A 21,893-nucleotide genomic window follows, 5' to 3' on the forward strand; every position below is an offset into this window, starting at 1 on the left:
CCCAACCGTAAAAGGGAAAACGCGCGTTAAGGAATCATGTCCATTCTCAAGGTCGACCGGTATCCTACCGGCCCCTACCGTAGACTGCATAACGCGTTTCTATTACGCGGTCAATTGCAGCGATTGTTGCGTGCCTCTCGCAATCAGCGCCACCGAGCCTGCACGTGTGCTTTCTCTTTCTCCTCTTCTGCCACGCCGCCTTTTTCCCTTTTTTCCCTCCGTTAAAAATAGCGGTAAAATATACGCGTTCCTTGATTTATAGCTATTAAAATTATACCACATCGTTCCCGCGATCGGTCCATGAAGAATAGGATTAATTTAACGCGATTAGATACCGAGTGACCGATGTCGTAACAACAGCTGTACCGGGTGGCGCGTCGCGAGTGTAAGTACGATTGCCGCGAAAAATAGCGAAACACAAAGAGGCTGTCACAACTGGCAAATTGCCAGGGAAAGATTGACGTTTAATGGGTGTCAAAATAACAATACCAGCGTTGCGGAGATTAGACGGTTCGGGCAGCGGCAAACGAGGACTTGACGCGGGGGAATGATAATTCGGATAAAATGAAACGATCGATAAATCACGCAGCGAATGTGATTTTATTTTTGGTAATTCCTCGCCTGTTAGTTAAATTGATAGAAATTACGATCTCCTCGCGTGTCTACTCTAAATCACCTTTTCGGAGTATCTACGTGGTGTCAGTGTACGAAGAACGGTCATTTCTACTTTAGATTCGAGATTTCTTTCTGAAATTCGATCCTGATTGCTCCAAATATGAGAAAGACGAGAAAGTTCTTGTAATAATCTTCGACCCAGTTTCTCAAATGATGCAATCTCGAAATCCATTCGATGTAGGTCACATTGCACAATCCTAGAGAGAAGATCCCGAATTTAGCAATCGCGGGTCTGTAGCATCGGAACGGAGGCAGTTGATCCGGTCATCAGGACACAAAAGCGCCTTTCCGTGGGGATTGCGCCACGAGAAAATAGCGTAATCATGGTGATTAACGAGAAAACTATGTCTCCGATGTGTTCTCCGCGGTGCTTCTAGTCGGAGCCAGTCGACGATCGGAAACAGGCAGCCACGTGCGTGACACGTATCGTGACGAACAGACAATGCCGCGGATCGATACGTGGCACAGCAATTTAAATACAAGCAGACAGTGACACGCGGGTTGCGCATACCTTCGCTTTCTTTCGCGACAGAGAGCCTAACAGAGCAACAAGCGAGCTGCGGCGCGTTCATGAGCAGGACGCCGCGTTCTGTTCGATGGTCGTCACCGAGAGTAAACGCAATTGGTAGTCGATCATCTGCCGTGCTCTCGGGTATTTAGGAATAGTTTAATGGCAGCGATCATTAACTCAACTTCCAAGCAGTGGTATGGTGAACGTTGTCCTTGACAAAAGGCAAGGCAGATGGTCAGCAAGACGATGAAACGATGGAGCGTCTTACTGAACCTGGCACGGTGGTATGCGCAGTGGCTCGTGTGTGACTTGGAGCGCACGGACGCCTGTTTATTTTCAAACTGGTCAAGAACAAGAGGAATGTTGAATACGTGGGAGTGCAGCAGCGTTCATAAACTTTCTACGAAAAGTATACAGGAATCGATCATTGTTCGAATTAAATTACGATTTTTCTTCCTTTGTGACTTCTTTGGAAGGAAGGGACGGGAGATTTGGGAGACTTAAAATGGATATCAAATATTCATTAGCGGACAAGAGTGTATTTCGAATCGTGCGTGTCACTCGAAAATACGAAATCGCAATTTTTACGTTACATTGGTAAACGGCATGGCCGACCCGTAAAGTCTCGCCGAACTGAAACGTACACGGACAGCATTATGTAAGTATACTCATAAACATGTAATAAACGCGCGGGTATGCCGCGTTTTAGTCACATTTTATGGGACAGAGGCCGCGTGGGTGAAGGAAGCGAGAGAACTCGCCACGAGTTTTATGGTATCGAGAATGTACATTTCTTTGTGGAAGGACCACCGATGTCCACGATAAACATTCGGGTGTATCTACAGGAACGGTAATCCGTTATCATTGAATTTCGTTTTACTGCCATCGTTCACCGGACCGAATGGTGTCAAGAAACCTGCGAAGAAGTGAAACGCGCGAGAAAAGGCCTTAATGACACGATTACGAGATTAGATCTAAATAAAGCTGGCTGGTGTGCGTTCTAGAAATATTACCGCCCACGTGGAACAATTTCGAAGAATAAACAACACCTGCGCTTAGAAGATTCATCAGAACGCGACGGAACTTTCTTCCTCTGCGAACCGGTACAACCCGTATGGAGGTTAAGTTGACTTCCTTCAGTCCTTGAAATATTAACATATTATCACAGAGTGTTGGATTAAAAGGTTTGCCGCGTAATTCCGATATCATCGTATGGATTTTAAGAGCGAGCGTTCTAATTGCAAGACTGGATCTCTCGACGACATCGCCGCCGTGCGCTAATGTAAATTCGTCAGGGAGCCACTTTATCTTCGTCGCGGCAATCCGATGTGATTAACGATAACATTCGATTTGACGGAAAAGAAATGTATCGCCTCGCGTACGCGATACGCCACGAATTTTTATACGTCTCATCCCGCACCTTGGTACCGGGTTTTGCCATTAAAAGACTTTTGCTCTTATTTATCATCTTCAATTTCACATTCCGGGATATGTAAATGAGACACGGGTTGCACGACAAAACAAACGTCGCACGAAAAGAAACTTTCAGGCGTCTTTTTTATCTGTTCTTTCTTTTTTAACAATTGCGCTACACCCACATCGCGAGTGAAAACGTCATCGCGATAAATTGCTTTCACTTCTTCGACGACTTCGATAGAGACCAATCGTCAAGCTGAGAATTATCAAATGCGACGATGAATCGGAAAGAAATCGAACTTCGGTTTAATTTGTTCTCGATTTCAAGGGAATCAACTGAATGATTAAAAACTAGAAAATTGCAAAAAAAAAAGGTCGCTATACCAGTCTGGATGCAACAGCACGTTAATTACCGTCTATCTCGACCGCGAATTTCGCATGGCGAATATTACAACAAACTAGAAAATCAACATTACGGACGAGAGAGGAAGATGGGGGACAAAGATGCCGGTATATAGGGAATAAAGAAACACAGAGAGGAGGATAATAGACATAGATTATACCAGCCGGTGGGGGCTGTACGGCGCGGAGGAACGAAAGAAGCGGGGTAGAGCGGTCGTTTGCCTTGGATCGGCTTCGAACCGGAGAGTCCGAGCCCAAACCCGAGAGCCCGAGCGCAAACCCAAGCTCGATCCCGATTCCGATCCCGCCTGATTTCCGTCCGCGTGCATTCCATCTTGTGGGTTCGGCCGCGATCGGTCAGAGTCGAGCCGACTCGGCTTCGTTCGCCGTTTCTCGGCCCCTCTGCTCGGTCATGCTGTCGTGCAACTTCGGCTACAGTCGTGTATCAGCGCTCGTGCGGAGTGGATCGTGGAACGCTCCTCGTTCCAAACTCGACGGTGGAATGACGGTGTCCTTTCTGTCGTCGTCACGAGACGCTAAGAAAGACGCTTGTTCGCGCATTAACGTTATACCTGCCCCCGCGACGATGTCACCGTGACAACACGATCGTTTTACCGGTCGATTATTATTAACGAAAGATCTCGCACGTGGTGTAAAGCGGGGCAGGATTCAGCCGGCGCGTTAACGTGCTGTGCGTGTAACAGTGGATGTGCTCGTTCGGTCTCTGTCGCTCTCACGGTATTACCGATCGTTCTAACCTCTCTCTCCGACTTACTCTGTGTGCCTTCTACGAACCACGACCGGTCGTCATCCTGGATATCGCTTGTCCGTTGGAACCGGGCCCGCGCGTAGCAACCGCAAGAAAACCTAGTCGACGCTGAATCAACAGGTGGGAATCTGCCAACTTACAGGTATCTATTTGTTTTCATTTTTATATTTCGTCGGTCTTCACCAGCTGTCAGTTCGCTGCCAGGTGGCATAGAATACGACGACGGCTACGATCCCCTCGGATTCCATGGGCTTGCGAACCCGAGACGCTCTAGGCGACCTCGACTCGTCGGAGTTGTTGTTTCTTGCATTTCTTGTGGAAAGCGGAACAGGGTACCTGGCGTTATGTTCTACTCGTACACCTGCATGGTTGATCCTCGTTCCCCTTGAGCATTGTACGGGTTGCGTTCTCCTTTTTCCTTTCGAAACCGAGAGTCGAAGTTGTTCCACGTGCAAACGAAAATTATACGATCGTTACATAATAGCTTCGTAATTATTACCTCGATCGCGTCGATCGAACAAAATTAAACGTACTGTCACTGGGCTTCGATCACGTTATCATCGTAAACACTCATCTTACTCATAATCACGTTGCTTTTCGAACGTAATCATTTGCGAAAAATCGAGCATGGCGTACGATGCGCGCGCATCACGTCGTAATTCTCACACGGTGAGAAGGAACGAATCGCCGCGTATTTTAACGGGTCGCATTTCTTTCGTTTGCACGGGCAAGCTCGAGAGATAACGATCCTTACCGGATCTTCGGTATTTGTGTGTTGCTCGCGAGCAACAGCCTCAACAGCGGCGGCAGGAACGAGCTCGCAACGGGATATCTAGACACGAAGTGCGCGCATCCCCGATTGTATGTACTCACCATTAACAGCACGCTAAACATTCTCAGAGAATTTTTCTCACACACGGACCTCGACCATTTTCCGCATGGCACATTGTTCTTTCGAATTGCTTTCCACTAGGAAGATTGCATGTTCTCCCGTTACCTCGTTTTATTTATACGTTCAATAGCAATTTTCGTATTCGCGTGTATGGAAAATGTGTTAGTAAGTAGCATCAGTCTTGGTGAAGCGTTTTGGGTCTATTTGTTGATGTGCTGGTTAAAGTGCTTAGGATATCTCGTGTTTGGACAGTGAGTCAAACGTGAAGGTTGAAAGAAGGAATTTACGTCTGATATGGGAATGTTTTTAATATACCTATAGTTTGTATATTGCGAATGGATTGTTTGTAGGATGGCGACTATTTAATCATTTAACTACACAAATATGCCCCTGTAGCCCTATATTTTCATTCGCACTCGTAAAATTCCTAGCTTTTATCTCATAATTTTTTTCTCTTTCTTTCATTATTTTATTTTCTTCCTTTCTGACTCATCAGTTCGTAAACCTTGAACCAACCGATTTTCCAATGAAAAATATACACGCGCACGGCGTTGTATCGTTCGGCGAGTACGTCGGCCTTGACATCGACTCGATATACATATACTCTCGAGTGCCTTGACCTTTACGTCGATAAATCCGTGGGTTGTTTCTTCTTCGCGTCGTCGAAGGTCGAAGCCGCTTCCTTCCCCGGCCTTTCGACACGATACTTTTTCGTACGATCTGCCTGAAGCAACACGAATCGATGAAATAACACCGCCCAGATCCTATCTCTGTTTTTCGTTCGACTCTATCATTCAGATCTGAAAATCGAATAATTAAGCCCGTACAATATGTCATTGTCAGTCCTAATAGAATTAGTTACCGCAATTGAATAGAAATATTCGTCCAGTAATTTCGACGACCTTGATGCTAATACTTGTTTCTGGAAAGGATGTAGCGAGAAATTGACATCGAGTATCGCGAAACTTGCCTACGGTTGTGCTCGTTTCCCTGGTTGTTGATTGCAATTGAAGACTCGCCTCATGAATGAATCATGACCAGCTTTAAGGACAGAAGGATCCTGCCGTATGAGGAACCTCACGTGCTACCGGCCATCGATATCAACGTACCTACCTACGCTTGTTAATTACGGTCTCGGGCAAAAGTTGAATGAATAAGCAGAGCTATGCCGGGTACCCGAATGTGATCCTTGTTAAAATACCATTGACTTATATATCGATCAGGTCGAATCGACCGAGGTCGCGACCTCTCGTCAGCGAATTAAAGTGAAAGTTCGTCTATTCGCCTCGTGTCTGACGCTTTGAGTTCCATGCTTCTTGTTCATCAGGAGTTGTTTTACCCTGGAACACCCAAACGGGTTGTTTTTGCTCATCGTGTGTCTACCAAGTTTGCTATCACGAGTAAATGAAAATTTTGACTTGGAGGGAATTTATGCGGGCTATTATGGTGATTATATTTAAGCCATGGAAAGCAACGAAAGTAGGGTAACGAAATCACTCTTTATAGATAAAATCAGAATTTGAAACGCTCGTGAAACGTTTCAGTTGCCTTGCTTTCGACGGCCGTCAACCGACATTCATACCGTGGCACGATTAGTAATTCAAACACGCGTTTTCACGCGAATCCCCCCGATTTCCTAGCTAGCTCGTCAGTAAATATTTGTTCGGTATTACACGTTGCTACATGTCATTGTGTACAACGTGTACTAAGTGTACTTATTCAGCGTGCCACGCGAATTCTAATTCAACCGAGTGTTAATGTATAGTGAAGATACAACATCAAAGATCAGGAGTTTAGTAAATGAAAAGAGACATGACGCACGGCGTAAACAGCACACACATTCATTGCGTATCCACTACGACAACCTTATTGTCGAACTAAATAGTTCGTAGTTGGGTCGTAACAGAGAGCGAGGTTTTTTCCGGGATACATATTGACTTTCAGAGATTCTTCAATGAAGCGAGAGTACCCGCACGTAGTTTTTCTCGGAAATACTACCGCGAGGAATCATTCGATAAAATTAAGTTCCTACTCACGATCGAATTTCATTGAACTCGTGAAACTGCGATTCTGCCATTGAATATTTTTGATTGATAGGAAACAAGCATGACACTGGCAGTAATTGTTAATATATGGAAGACAAATTACGCAAGCTTATTCCTTTCACTTTCTATTTTAGATAAATCTCGATCACACGAATTTTCCTCGACGAGTGATAGAAAATAGATTGCTCGAATATAAATTACCACGGCACTGGATTCGATACAACTATTGCATACCATTGTTCGTTTTTGTTTTCACGCGAGAGCTCGTGAGCATTGCGCGATTCCTGTTTCAATGACACTGGAACTTTCGAAAAAATCTTATGATAAATCGTTTTTTAAGTATTATCTACGAGACTGATGTAATAATTACCAGCATAAGTAGGTATCGATGTACGTACGTACGTGCGAAGACGATTCTCTTATCCCCGGCTAAACCTATGGGAATTACTTGTCGGTCGTATTTCGAGATCATTACCGTTGATTAATTCGCTATGTTTCTGTTTTGCTTACCACCTAACGAGTTGCCGCCATTCGATCAATACCGAGCTTATCACGTTGCACATGTATAATAATTTAACGATATAACGCGATGACGTTATAGCTAGCAGTACTTGTTGAATTTCAACACCTGTTGCATGCAATCTCGCCTTAAGTCTCACAATGTATTATGTTTCGTCCAGCTTCATTATTATTCGAGTAACATTATGCAAAGTAGCCGCGTGCAATTTTTCAATCGACGCAGCGTCTGCTTGGATATCGGTCAAGGTTCCAGAGGAAATCGTAGATCCGGTAAAAGAATTCGATAGGAATCGTATATAGAGAAATTTTTGTCCCGAATGGAAGAAAAGCGTTTGCATGGAGCATAGGTGAAACACCATTGCCTCTAATAGAGCACGTATGGCTCGACGACGCTGTGCGGGAGGTGTTTCGGTCTCCCTCTCGCCGATTACGCGAGTTCGTGGTAGTCACGGTAAATATAGGTCTGTGGCTCCGTTGCTCGCACCTCTTCTCACCGATTGCCGGTTGGAACGGCAAGCCAGTTTGACTAGAAGACGTTCCAGTTTTCTCACGAAGTTAGTAATATTCTGGGTCACTCGCACGAATTCGAGAGATATTCGGTGTTTTAACTCCGAGGCGTTCTTGACGCCGCGAGAGGGTCATTATGGTATATCCGTGAGCAGTAGAAACCCGAAGGAGCAGTTCGACTTGCTGCTCTGCTACGAATTCATATTAGTATCAAACACGGGAGGAGAATTATGTAGCATGACGAATGGCCGGGTCATTAGTGACTTGCTAATCTAGGAACTACTATACGAGGGCACGGAATTTTTCTGCACGGAGCAAGCCACGGACGCTTAAGAATGATCGTGCACCACTAACGTAAGTCAGATCCCTGGCTCGCTGTTCTACGGTTCTACCGTAAATTGCCCACGCTAGAAACAATAATAATCGAAGTTTATTTGCCCGTGCGGCTATGTGCGTTACTCAATGTAGGAATCGGGCATTGCGTTTTATTACGTTGCTCGAAGCGAGCAATTAGAGAATCGCGTTCGCAAAGGCGGTTCAGGATATCAGAGGCGGAAGAAACGAACCGTACATCCAGTACGCTAATATTTACTTCGAATACTTTATGTTATCTAGCGCGTCGAGCAGTCTAAGGTACCTACGAAGAGTATGAAGTCATTCGGACCGATGATCCGGCAATTATTTGAACCGATTCACTTCGACGCGAACAATCCGAGGGTAAAGAGTCGTTGGACGAAAAATATCGCCGATGTGTCACTACTTGAAGATATCTCGCGACGCGAAACTGCTGAATGATGATATCTGAAGCGACGATCTGCGATTTACTTGGTCGACGACGGTCTAGCCTGCGTATCTCGAAGCATCTCGAGCATTTCTCTCGTAGCCGTTTCTCTATCCGGTCGGCCTCCTACCGTTTCGCACGTCTGGGCCGGTTGTTCTATAGCAGAGCAGCGGATGCTCGCCGGACGACGAAACCGGATGTCCTTCGCTCGGAGAAAAAGAGAGATTAAACGGGGAGTAATGTAGGATAACGAAGGGAATGGGTAGACGAGCCGGTGAATACCGAGGGAAGGAAGGAAAAGATCGGCCTAGCAAATAACTTTCGCATTAATATTCCTGTTGGCAGGCAATAGCCATTCTCCACAGGCAACTATCCGGAGTAACTATAATCGACGATTGAACCGTAATCTTAAGAAATCGATGGGGTTGAGGGTTGGAGATCGAGAGGAAGTAACGTGTACGAGCAATGGGATTCTCTTGAACCCATCGGTTGTTACTTGTTGCGTTTTGATATTACCTACGTGCAACTTTATTGCATACTATTGGCGATTCATGATGAACGACTCGGTAAATCTCTGGAATGCATTAACACCGGACTGTTATTATCATTTAAGTGGCGGGATTTCCTATCGCATCAAGTCATTCCAACCTACCTCGTGGTTATCTTTTGAAAGTGCGGATCAACCTGAATTAATCTGGAGACGAGACAAATTTCCGTTATATTCCATTTTCCCTGGGCAATTTAGAGTAAAGTTGATCGACCGGATTGACTTGTGTTATCGGAAAGAGCCTTGAGATGTCTGCCAAGTATTCACGGCCATTTACACGGCGTCCAACTAAATTTAGTCTCGTCGTCGCTCAACGTCGTTGCTTTTCTCCCATTGTGTTCAAGAAAAGGAACGATCGATTTAACGCCGTGTATTCGATGCATCGAGACGACGATGCATCTCGGATTTAGCCGCAGGTTCAACGCGACGGCGATTTATAATCGATAATAGATAACACGATGGAACAAACTCCAGCGGAGAGATAGTCTTTGCGTGCCTTTTGCTCGAACCGACGATTCGTGCCGCGGAGCTCGAGTCATTTGCGACAATGAGCGATTCTGCAAATGTCGATGACACGTCGCACAAAGCAAACCGGTCATTGTGCAAGCGATTCGCCTGCGAACTATGAACGACCCTTGGGTATTCACTGGTGTTCTGACCTGAGTGAAACTTCCAGCCACCTAACCGTTTTCGAGATCGTACTAAAACTAATCTAACTCTCCATCATCCTTAATATTTATCTAGAGAGCTTTGTGATAAAACGTAAAAATTGGGCGTGGAGAATGGTAGGTACACACGGATTCGTGCTAATGCAAAGAAGATAAGCTATCTTGAGCAGAAACGTGGACAAAGGAAACCAACAATGGCTCGGAATTTTTCTCTCGGCCGGGTTAAATATTATCCTTTCCATAGTCAATACGTTATCTGCTCATTTCCATATGATAGGTCAATGATAAGGTTTAAAAACGTTCACTGGTTCGCGCGCGACCGCGACGCGTTGAGTCCGGTTCCTTTCTTTTCACGTTTGTTTCGCGCTCGAGCAAACCCGAGTGCCGGCGTCGCGGCAGAAAATCAAACTTTATCGAAGTCGATGATCTCGAAAAATTATGAGAGTCCTTGACTGAAATAAGGCCATGTATATCGCCTCTTACGGAATCCCAATCGCGATATATGCAATCAGTGTTTTAACCGACTCGTTGTCGAGCAATCAGCCCGAGAAAAGAGAGAATTCCAGATAGAGGAAAAGAAAGTCAAATAATAAACCGTCTTTATTACCAATCCGAGATTCCTGAAATCGCACAACGTGAATTGCAAGCGATAGTATAGCATTTACGATACATGAACATTTTTCGTCGGTCGCGATAATATCGTACTGTTAACATCTCGCAATTTTCTTCCTCTCACGGAGTCCAACTTTTCTGCAATGTCCTGCAGACTCGATTATCAGAATGCTCGACGAGTGATTGCATCGGGCTTATTTTATTCGTCGGTACTATGTTATATCGTAGATTTCGTAACAAGAATTCCTCGCTTCTTCTCGAGATAACCGTTTGTTATTTATGCTACGGATCTCGCATTCTTCGCGAAGACGGTATCGAGATTCATCGATATCGATCATTTTATCGGATCGTTGCACAGAGGAGATAACAGTTGCAAACGGTAGCCGAGCATAAGATTTCCGGTAGTCGTGATACATCTGGTAGAACTGTGTTTCATCACTTCAGCTGTTATCTAGTAGCGAAGATTACGCATTTTACTTTTTCTGGTTTCCCCGCGGTTCGAAGGATCGCGAATTCGATAGTTGAGCGACGATGCGTGGACGCCGCTACATCGACTTCTATATTCGAAATGAGTATAATACCATTATTACTTTAATTAACGATCGCTCGGCTATGTGACTGCAAGATGCGCCCAAGCGTGCTGTTATTCGACACGTTTGGTACACGAAACAATGATAACGGTTAACTAGCTCGTAGTCTGCCTTGTTTCGCTCGAATCCCTCTTAGATACACAGTTTCTGCGAGATAGATAGCGATTGTCTCGTCAGAGTTGGTCATAAATTTGTACAAAAGAATTCCTTTGCTAATAGACAGATATAATAAACCATACTTGTATATTTTTAAGAGTGCACTTTGTACAAAATGTTCGTATCTTTATGTGTTTTATCGATGGAAAAACATCGGAATTTGCGAGAAAGCCCGTATAAATTCATTAGGAGATTCTATGAAATCTGCTCGGTGGTTTCTTGGCGAAAATATTTGTCACGCTTCATTTCGCCGACAGGATCGTTTAATGTTTTTGCTCTTGAATCCTTTCGGCAAGACGAGCATTAAGAAATTTTCGATACCGTTATCGAGATATCATTTTCCCTTTCCATCCTCAGCATTCCATCTTCGAATTGCAAAGTGTTTTTCAATTGCCCAATGATGTATTTAATAACATCGTGAATAACCGCAATAACGTATCGAAATTAAGAATAGCGTCAGGCTAATGTTTCCTGTCCGTATCTCGCGAGATTGCGCAAACCGAGTTCACTTGCGACAGACAATTCCCTGAATGTCAGGTTAAACGGCGCATGATCGGAATAGCGCGCGCTGTAATAATCTGAGAATACGTTGCGGCAAGAAATTCAAGGCAAATTTAACCGCTTTGTTATACGATTTCATTGCAACGTGGCGTATCTCGGTTGCCATATGACTTTCTTTCTTCGCCCGAAGAATCCGAGATGATTAGCGAATTGCCAATAACGCCTCGATCGTTTGTGCTTCGATTATTCTTTCGTATTACGTGGATATACTTTTCAGCAAACAATAAACTATAATGGACGAAATCATATCCTTCTTTACATATCGATATCCTCTTGTCTTTCTTTCATCTATGACTCACTGGAGGATTTAAAATGTAAGTAATCCGATACTATTTACACTGCACCAAACATTTATCGAACTTCGTTGAAATACAAAGAATGTCTTCTACCTAGAAAAGACCCTCCGTCTGTCCATTTTGTTCTTGGTTGGAATTAGCCCACGTGTGACACATCTCTGTGCTCAAAGTCCAAACGATAATGGATTAGACCGGGCTTGAGGTTTCTGGTAATATTCTGTTGCGCGTTGTTTGCATTCTCGTACAGCATTATAGTCCAAAATGAAAGCAAGACGAACGACAGTGTAGGTTGGTCGAATTCCTCTGAAAAGTATTTTCATGATTCACGGGGATACCTAGGTAAAGCAGGCATTGTTATACCCTTTGCAGCCATTCGGCCTGATTGTTGACTTAGGTTTCGAACCAGTGTAAATAAAGCCAGTGATGGAATCGAGAGCCAGTTGCTCCCTGGCATTCTTTCTCTTTTCTCTTCTCTCGCTACTCTTTATTCTACATTCTGTGTCGTGATTTCGATACGGGCAAACACGAACGCTCGTTATCGTCGCTTTGCACGGCTCGGTTATCCTTCGAACCGGGATTTACCGTCGCAATAATTCGCGACGTTTACGACTGGGTGCTTGTCGATATTTGTCGCATGTTACACGAGTCTGCTTTGCCAGAGATCGCCAAGGTACGAGCTTGCAAAGGGGTCTGAATATCGTACGAGGAATTTTAAAGTGGATTGTAGCAGCGGTGGCTCGAAAATCGAGGCCGGTGTAAAAGGAAAGGAAGGGGAAGAGCGACTGGAAAGGAAGAGAATTTGCTAGCAGCTACGAATTTGGCGATCGAACGTGTCGCGGTTGCGAAAGCGTTCCGGTAGGTTACGCGAAGATTCAAACAGTTTCCGCTCACTGTCCGATACGTACTAGGTACGAAGCGTTTGAGTCACTTTGTAGGCAAGTAGGTTGGAGATGATGTTATTTGGTTTATTTCTTGGTCTAACTCGTTTGCCGAGTACAGGAATTTTGAGCCGATACCAAGGAAAAGGATCATTACTTGCTTTACTGTTATAGTACCTTGTTCTCGACAGGACAATTACCGTCGGTTAATATTAAAATTATCTAAATCGTTCTAGACATACGTATTTTTTCTCATATCGTTTATGCTACTCTCAAGGATAACGAGTACCAAGGACTCGTAAATTTATGAGAACGTTATTATTGCCTGTGACCGGATGAAAGGGGCAGTACATGAATTTAATTAATTCTACGCACTAACTACACTTTTAAACTTTCCATCCTATTTAATTATGCCAATTATCCTTAACTAACTCGAACTATTAGACCCATCTCAACCGTACAGATTCCAAACTCGTAGCTATTCTGTTCTCGAAACAGGACAAGATCGAATCAAATCATATAGCCGCGGCGCCACAGCGGCGACGATGCGACGCTCGACTCGCAACAGCTGATGTCGGCCTCGAACAGATTCGCTCGATCTCATTATTTTCACCGGGGTTACTTAACGGTACGTCTAGAAGAATCTGCGAAGCATGCTCGTCTCGAGCTGACACAATCGGGTCGCCTCGAACAAGGATTCTATCGCGTGTCCACCGCTTTGATCGCGAGATTTCACGAACGTCTGTCTTCTCCTTGGTGGCTTAGGTATTTTTCGCTACCGCGTGAAATTGTATCGCGACTCTCGTCGTCAGGTCGTGTTACGCCAGCCAGATACAAAAGCAACGATGCTTTTATCCAATTCTATACCACACGCGTCGCGTTTTCCGGACTAGATACGACCGCATTCCTGCCGGCGAACACGCGACGAACGCATGGAGACGCGGTTTTATTTTACGCCATCGTATACGTGAAATTCGTATCGACGAGCAAACGTGATGGACGAAGCAGCCTGGGAACGTTCAGGAGTACAAATCGCCAAGTGCTTTCCTCTTGGTAATTTAGTTGCACTTTTTGCACGCGAGAAACTTGATCGGAGATAGCTAAGGCAGATATGTACGACGATCCAGATGAAAGTCGTATCAATCGGCTCTGGTTTTTCATTTGTAAGGTGCTACTGATTTGCCTGCTATGCGCTGCCGAACGAAGACTGGAAACGCGTAAATTGATTTAAATTACACATAAAAGATAATCAAATTGACATTTCTGTCTCGTCCTTAATTGCTACTTGTCCATATTATTTTTACCTATGCTGGTATCTTAATTACAAGGTGGAAATATACGTGTTGCCGAGATTACAAAAAAACAATTCGACGTACATACTGCATCGATACCGATCTATTTATGAATAAATAGATCGTGCGACTATAAAGAGACGAACCAAACTAAAAAATTGTGCAGATTTCATAATCCCATCTTGGCTTCCATTGTTTCCTTGATTTGGATCGAGGAAAATCAGTTGGGTGATCGATGCCCATTGAAGCTTAATTAGCATCAATCCGACGTCGAGCCGCCATTACCGGGCAGTTATGTAAATGATCGCGAACGCTCGGATTAATGTCTCATTGTGCACCGATAAATTTCGCCGCTGCTTTGAAGTTTCGCGTCCATATCGTAATTGATGTAATGCGCCGAGCATCGAGGGTAGCGATCTGTCTCGCAGCGCGAGACTGCTTCGTTCCCGATCAGCGATCGGGTGAGTGGCAAAATCCAGCCGGTGTGTGTCGTTAACGCGGTTAGAACCATTTAGCACTGTCATGCCACTGGCTCGAGGAGTACCTTGTATTCCTACGCCTGCGCCATGGCTGTATCGTAACTTTCTCCCGATACGACTTACCCTCGATCGGTGCACGCGTGTACAAACGCGCGTGTTGTGCCCGCCGCATGTGTACTTGGATTATACCGGGTATATACTGACATTTGGAATGCTAATGTCGATTAGCAGAATCGATAACTATCGGCGGCCGCGTGCGGGAGTACGAGTTGCCCGGGTATATACCCACGCACTTAATGGTTGTTGCCGGTGCGTGTGTGTCCGTGTACGCGTGTATGTGCAGCGAGGCTTAACCTTTCCTTTTGTATGCGCTCCGCAATTTGCGGCGTGTCTGTTCCAGCCGTGTTTGTATAGCATCACGAGCAAACGCGCCGCGCAGGAAACGCGTGCCCCGATCGATGAAAGGCCAGAAGGAAATCTTGGCTTTGTGCGGAATTTTGGAGTCGCGTCGACGCGTGTTCGATTCGGTTCACTGAGAAATTGAACAGTCTGAAAGGGGGTGATTTACTGTCGAGACCGTTAGGCGCAGTTGGGAAAGATTTGTTTAGAAAATGGATATTATCCTGCTACGTTAGGAGATCAATGAACGTAAATCTTGATTTTCGATATGGAAAGGTGGAATTAGGTTTCGTATCGACGTTCGTAGACCTATTGCTTCAGATTCAAAGCACCTTGAAAGGGATTGATTTAAAGCCGCGAACGTTGTGGCAACGAAAGATTTAGGTCTGTGGGGGACATATTGTACGTTTTCAAATGATAGAGTGTCTAAATGCAACTCGGTTATGTCGATTATAAAATACTGAAGCGAGCCATTAGGTTGATAGGTTTTCACTAAACGATTTTCCCCGTCGATGTTATCGGTGTGAAACGGTACCGTTATCCAGTGAGTTACGCAACGAACGCACTCGTGAGATCGGCATTCCACGGGATTTCGTATCTCCGTAGCGCGTCGTTGCTTTCTTGTGTGAAAACTACGCTTTGTGGGAATCAATATCGGTCTCCTTCGCGTAATAATCGCGTAAAGACGTCGTTAAACGGCGAGAATAAATCCATTTTACCACGATTATTCACCTAAAATACACGCTGCGAGAATTATTACGATCTTAAGTGGTCGGTGAAATTGCACGTTGCGCGTTAATTTCGCTAACATTTCGACTGTAAAAACCTCAACACGGACCATTCGTTCTCCCTTGTTTCGACAAATTAACCTATAAACCAGTAATAACGGGGAACAAGTAGTCTAAGATGATAATATACAGGATCTATCCACTTATATAGTTCGGTTGCGCACGAACACCAGAGACTCGAGGGTGTTTATTAGATTTTTAACGAAGTAGCGTTACTAATGGATCTAGCGTATTAATGGAGAGGCGATGAAAGGCTTACGAGTCTCGTCGGACCGAAAAAGGAATCCACGTTATTATTCTCGCGATCGGTTGCGGTAGACATGTGCATGGGGAAAGACCTCGCGAGAGGGTATTAATGCCGCGTAACACCTACGCGCTCCGTGTCTCGATAGGATTTACATTTTCCGCCTTTGCTATTATAACGGCGGAGGGTCTCACCTCGACGAGGGTCTTGCCTCGAAATTAATTTGTAACCGGAAAACGTAGGCAAGTTCGATACCTCCGGCTCGAGGCTACGTATTACCGCGTACACCGGCCCAGCGTTTAGAGTAGCAGGAGTGTGATTCTAATCAGTTTTTTATTCCAACCCGTAGCTAATATATCGGGACTCGATTTGATATAATGGGGTATTGTTCTAGGTAGTCCTACATTTATTCGGAACCTTCGGGCGTCTCGTTAGGGAACTAATTGAAACGATACCTTTTTTCCCTCTGGGCTCTACCGACTGGCTCTCCGTTGTCGAAACAACTGATTGATCACATTATTACAAGGCGAAACGGATTATTAGGAGTCGCAGCATAGCAGCGTAGAATGATAAGTGGGAAAATTAGTGGTCGGGAGTCGAGTGAAAACTGGTTATCAAGGACTCTCATATGTCATTTTATTAATGCACTTCAGCCACGGCACAGCTGTTATCGTATTTTAGCATTATGCGAAAAGTCGAACGCCTTCACCACTGTTGCGAATGTAACGTTCAAATTCGATACTCTTGAGCCACACGTACAATGGAGTAAAAAGGGGGATGAGATACCACCGTGAATGGCGCCATAAAATCGAAGAAACGCAGTAGACAGTTATTATGAGCTGTTCGCTTTCCGATGATACTTCTCTGGTATACAAAGGAATATCTGAACGCTATAAGAGCCGCTAGCTCGATTCTCTTACCGTGCTTCATTTCTTTTCTCTGTTCAGTAAGGAGAAGATATTTGTTGGAGAATATAGAAAGGGTAAAGCTGATACGGATAAATTTCGATTTATCAGGCGCGATATGGTGGCGTTCTTATATATTGGAATCGATAGGAGGTCCGTAGATTCGATCGAGATCTCGCTGGGTCTATCAAATACGATATAGCGACCGTTGAATTCATAGTATTCGATGAGGATTTGTCGGGCTATCTACCATACGATAGAAATCAAAATTCATAGAACTCGATATAGACGTTTCTAGATTTATAGATCTTGGGGTTAGGTGGTCTTCGATCTTAGGTTATGTAGTTCGAGAGTTCTCAATGGTTGGAAGGGTCACAAGAGTAATAGGGGATGTTCTAGAGACCATGAGATTAGAACGTTCTCGATATCGTAGATGCAAGATAAGGACTCCAGATCTTATTGACTCCAGCATCCCATTAATCATTAAACTTCTCAAATCTTCTTCTAAAACTGTTTAAAATTCACGATCAAAAATTTCTAGACCTAGTGAATCCATTGTGAGACAAATATACATGCGTGTAACGAGGTTACACAGACATCGAAAGTTCTATAAATTCTACAAATCTTCCAAGAAAGCTTCGTACGTCCATAATTTAAAAAGATCAAAGAAATGGTGCGCCTGAATAATTACCACGAGTGCTCCACGTATCGGAGCGCAATCGTGCCCACGCATCGGCGCGTTACCATTCAAAAGGTAACGAGCACCGTGAATCATTTTCCTCGGCGAATTCTACGTGGCATTTTCCCTATTGGCGTTGTCCCAGCGTGGCGTGAAATATCGATGCAATAATGCACACGCCGTCCGATAAGACGTCCTAACGGTGCAAAATCTTTCCGGTTGTTCGGTGACGGGACGTAGAACAGGCATGAAATGATCGGTGGCCACACAACGGTGATACACGGCCGGAGGAGATCTCTCGCCAGGATTTCTCACGTTATACTACAACACCATATTTTCCCGTGGTCCGCCGATGTGTTCTCGTTTCCTCGATCGCTCGAGGACGCAGGGATGCATCTGCCTCGACCATCTTTACGGCGATTTATTCGTATGTAAGTAGTTAAAGAAGAGAAAGGGGAATAGGGTGTGCAGGAAACATTACGTTTACGAGGAGCTGTGGCTCGCGCGTAATCTGGTGTTCACATATCCAAGCGTGAGCGTGCACGAGTGTGTTTCCATCCACATAACCCGGTAACCTGTCCGATAGTTCCGTTCCATGAACGTGTGCAGCATCGCACGCGCGTTTGCTTAGCTCATAAATGTGCGTACTTTTCATATTCGTGAGCACACCCGACGTCTTCTGACGCGGCGCGCACGCGTGCCTTCCTGCTGCCGCTTTGGCCGTCGTCGGGCCGGTTCCCGTTGCGACGAACATTTGTAGCTGTATACATACGAGTCAAAAAGTTCTTTGAACCTTGTCGTGCGGTGCTTCCTAAAGTTACGTCCTCGCTCAACAATTCTGTCAAGCAACAACTCTGAGTAGAATCCAAAAACATTCAACAATTTGTTAGAAACGCGAAGGAATGTGCAGAAACATCGAGAAGCAGCTAACAATTTGAAATGTGGAGCGAAATTTGAAACCTAAACAAGAAGTTCTTGCTTGTCGCTTTAACGAAGATGCAACTTACTGTTGATGTAATGGTTTGGAACTTAGGATTTTATGATCTACGTATTGATTAACTTTATGAAATGTCGTTGAACGTTTTGCTAATACCGAAGTAATAGTTCTGGCGGCAAAAATAAAGTTATTGAAGCAATTTAACAGATCATCGACTAGAGTAGTTTTTCTTACGAACTAATAGTCATTCGAGCGCGGGTGAATCACTCGGGTCTGACGATCGTCCGTTGTCATCGCCGTAACTAAACGCTCGACGCAATCTAGATCTCGGTAAGGTTGCGTTAAATCAAGAATGACACAGGCCTGGTGCTATCGACCGACCAGTCTAGGGGTTACATTCAATCGCTTCTTTATTCGTCTCTTGGTTATCTCGTACGCTTCTATCAAGCGTATACCGTATCGTTTGATACTTACACGTCACTGAATCTGATGAAATAATTCGAATAGCTGGGACTCAATGAAGGGTATCGCTTTGATTCCATACATGTCATCTCCTCTTTACGCACAAATCAGCATTTCTCATGAAATCGATAAGAGATCGTTCGATTAAAAAACAACAAACACGACTAGCGTTTCAAAGATATCGACCTATATGTATGCTTGCTGTCCGCTTCTATCATTATACTAATCGTTGCTGCCTGATATCAGTCTTAGAACACATCAGTCTCGTATCGAACGAACAAATCGTGTCGGTTCTCTATGTAACGAGACTCAGGACGAGCAACGTCACAATTCGTTCGCGTTGACGGCGGATAATCGTCAATCGTCTAATCGTTTTACGGTACATCGTGAAAGTATGCGAAACATTTCGCTGCAACGTGTCCCCGTCCGCGACATGCGGCGTCGAGACGCTCGCGCTCGTTCCCATGACTGACAGTGACCTCGTTGTCCATCGTTGACGGGGCAAGGCGTCTACTATCGATGACAAATAAAAGAAAGGCACGCGAGCCGAGAGTGGACGAGTGTTACTGCCACTAGTACGGTATCCGTGCACTTGCAACCCCTTTTAGCGACACGGACCGGACGAACGAAGCCATGCAGCATACCGTGTACTCTCTGGATCTAGTTAGCGAGTCTCTCGAGGGCTTAGCCGTTCTGGAACGCGTCGAGCGACAAGCTACTGCCGGTTTCGCGAACAGGGTGCGACACCTAATCCTAATAGAGGTACGCGAATAAATTACTCGACACGGGATCACGGGCGTGAGCGAGCCCGCGTGCGCGCTAGTGAACGTCAGGGCTATCGCGTTGTTCGTGAATTCTTTTCGTTTGCGGCGCGATCCGCGAGGCGTGCACGAGACACGCGCGGAATAAATTATATGCATTTAAAACCTGTATCATGGCGTAATGCCTGGTCGACACTAAAATTATCTCTTTTCCGTTCCTTTCTTTCTTTCTGTTCTTTCTCCTGCTGGACGTTTGCAAAAACAAACGTTTCTTGCGCGATCAACTGCGTGTATATCGAGCTGCCGTCAAGTGCTCGCCGGCCTGGCTGACGTCATTCCTCGGCGAAGATATATTCGCGTCGATCGAGCCAGCTTTATAATCGTTTGCGTTTGATTAATATCCCGGCCGTACTGCGAACGTCGCATGCGCGAGTTCATGGACATGGACACCCACGTTGAATTCAACTGGAAGGCGAATATCCTATGTATTTACGTGATTGTGGAAGACTTCTGGCCGCCAATGGCATCGTCAGGCGAACGTTTTCGTTACTTCGTCTCTTACTTTCTTTCTTCCTTTCGTCGTAACTGAATTCACTGTTGCTTTTTGCAAGGATAATCATCGAGGCGGTTACCGTGATTCATACTCTATAATACGTTGGAACGGAGTATCATTATACGTTAGCAAAATGAAAAGAGCGATCAAGGATCGTTTCGATCCAATTCACAGGACCTATCGATCGAGGTACAAACGAAAAATGAGAGGGGAAAGTTGAAAATTGTAATGGGTTCGAATTGGAAGTCGGATTTTCTTGAAATTAGTCAGGATCCTCGTGGCGGGACGCCGCGAATCCAGGCGACCGGACGCACTTTCAAAGTTGCGAATCTGGTTTTTCTTCTCTCGCAGCAGGACGTATTAGCAGCCGTCAGCAATTACGTGAGTCCTCGTAACGTCGACCGGTGCGAAAGCCATGTCTTGTCGAGAGTAAATCGGTGAGGAGTCAATGCCCCGGCGCGGCACGTCCGTAAACTTGAGGCGAAAAGTGGCGGTCGAAGGCGGCGATACCGGTGCGTTTAAGATAAAGGTGCGAATGTGACACGGACGGTACAAGCATGCTCGTAAGCCGGAGGGATTTAAATAAATGCAAATTGCTCCAACATCGCCACTTTTCGAACGTGCACAACGAATCTGACTCATAATTGGAGGATTAAATCGGCTTTTTCACACTTCTCATCCGGCGGAATGTCTTCCGTGTATATTTCACGCGTATGTCAATATCATGTACTTTTATTTTTTCTGAATCGTAATTATTCCCGTGCGTAGATATTTCCATAATATATTCTGATGTTTGTTTTTTAAGCATTACGCCATATCTCAGTGCTCACTCGTATCTATGTAAATAATCTGTGTAGGTGTTTTCGTATACTAGAGTTAGAATTTCCGTCGGCGAGTCGTAATATCTCAATCTTCTCAGGTTGTACTCCATCCCACTGGACCTCGAAAATGATTCCTTTTTCACAACCGGTCGATAAGACTCTTACAACAATCCTCGTTATTCGGACGAGAAACCACGAAGGCGACCGTTCATGCAAATGGTAAGCAGATACGAAAGAACATGAAGTCCACGCCGGAGGTTCGCGGTATCGGCGTATCATTGTTATTTGTACACGTTCTCGTTCGTCCTGGCACAATCGCATTCGTACCGTTACTTAACATTATACAGAACGATTCTGAAAGTCTCGAAGTGGCGATACATCGGGCAGAATCACCTACACGTCCGCGTCCCGAATGCATGTCAGCAGCGCGCGCCTGCCTATCGTTCATATCCATCTACGTTGTAGGACACGAAGCTGTCGTGTCGATTCTCGCTCCGTTTTGTTCGCTACGCGTTCGAAACGCCAAGAGAATCGTCGACGTTTGGGTCACAAGGTGGATCAATCTCACGGTAACCTCGGTTTCTCCGTTCCGCACGTTTCGTTCCCGACTTCAGACAGTATGACACAGTGCCGTAAATATAGTGACGAAGAATGTGGCTTGGAGGAGCGTGGTTCCGGTACGGTGAACCGCTGGACTTCGCGCAGTACGTCGACTCACGCGGATAACTTGCTCGGATAAGCTTTCAGA

General features: G+C 45.1%; 1 protein-coding gene across 2 annotated transcripts in view; it reads left to right on the top strand.

Annotated features, from left to right (window-relative positions):
- The first annotated feature begins 3,452 nt into the window (after positions 1-3,452).
- Shrm (shroom) overlaps positions 3,453-21,893 on the top strand; it is a 127,053-nt gene continuing 108,612 nt past the window's right edge. The window contains exon 1 of one of the 2 annotated variants that reach the window (XM_033327714.2): positions 3,453-3,915. The gene's annotated coding sequence lies outside the window, so the exon portion shown is untranslated. The remainder of the gene's footprint in view (positions 3,916-21,893) is intronic. The other variant, XM_033327715.2, reaches the window with a different exon arrangement.

The sequence above is a fragment of the Bombus vancouverensis genome, chromosome 1 (assembly GCF_051014615.1).
Source record: "Bombus vancouverensis nearcticus chromosome 1, iyBomVanc1_principal, whole genome shotgun sequence".
Classification (NCBI taxonomy): Eukaryota; Metazoa; Arthropoda; class Insecta; order Hymenoptera; family Apidae; genus Bombus; species Bombus vancouverensis.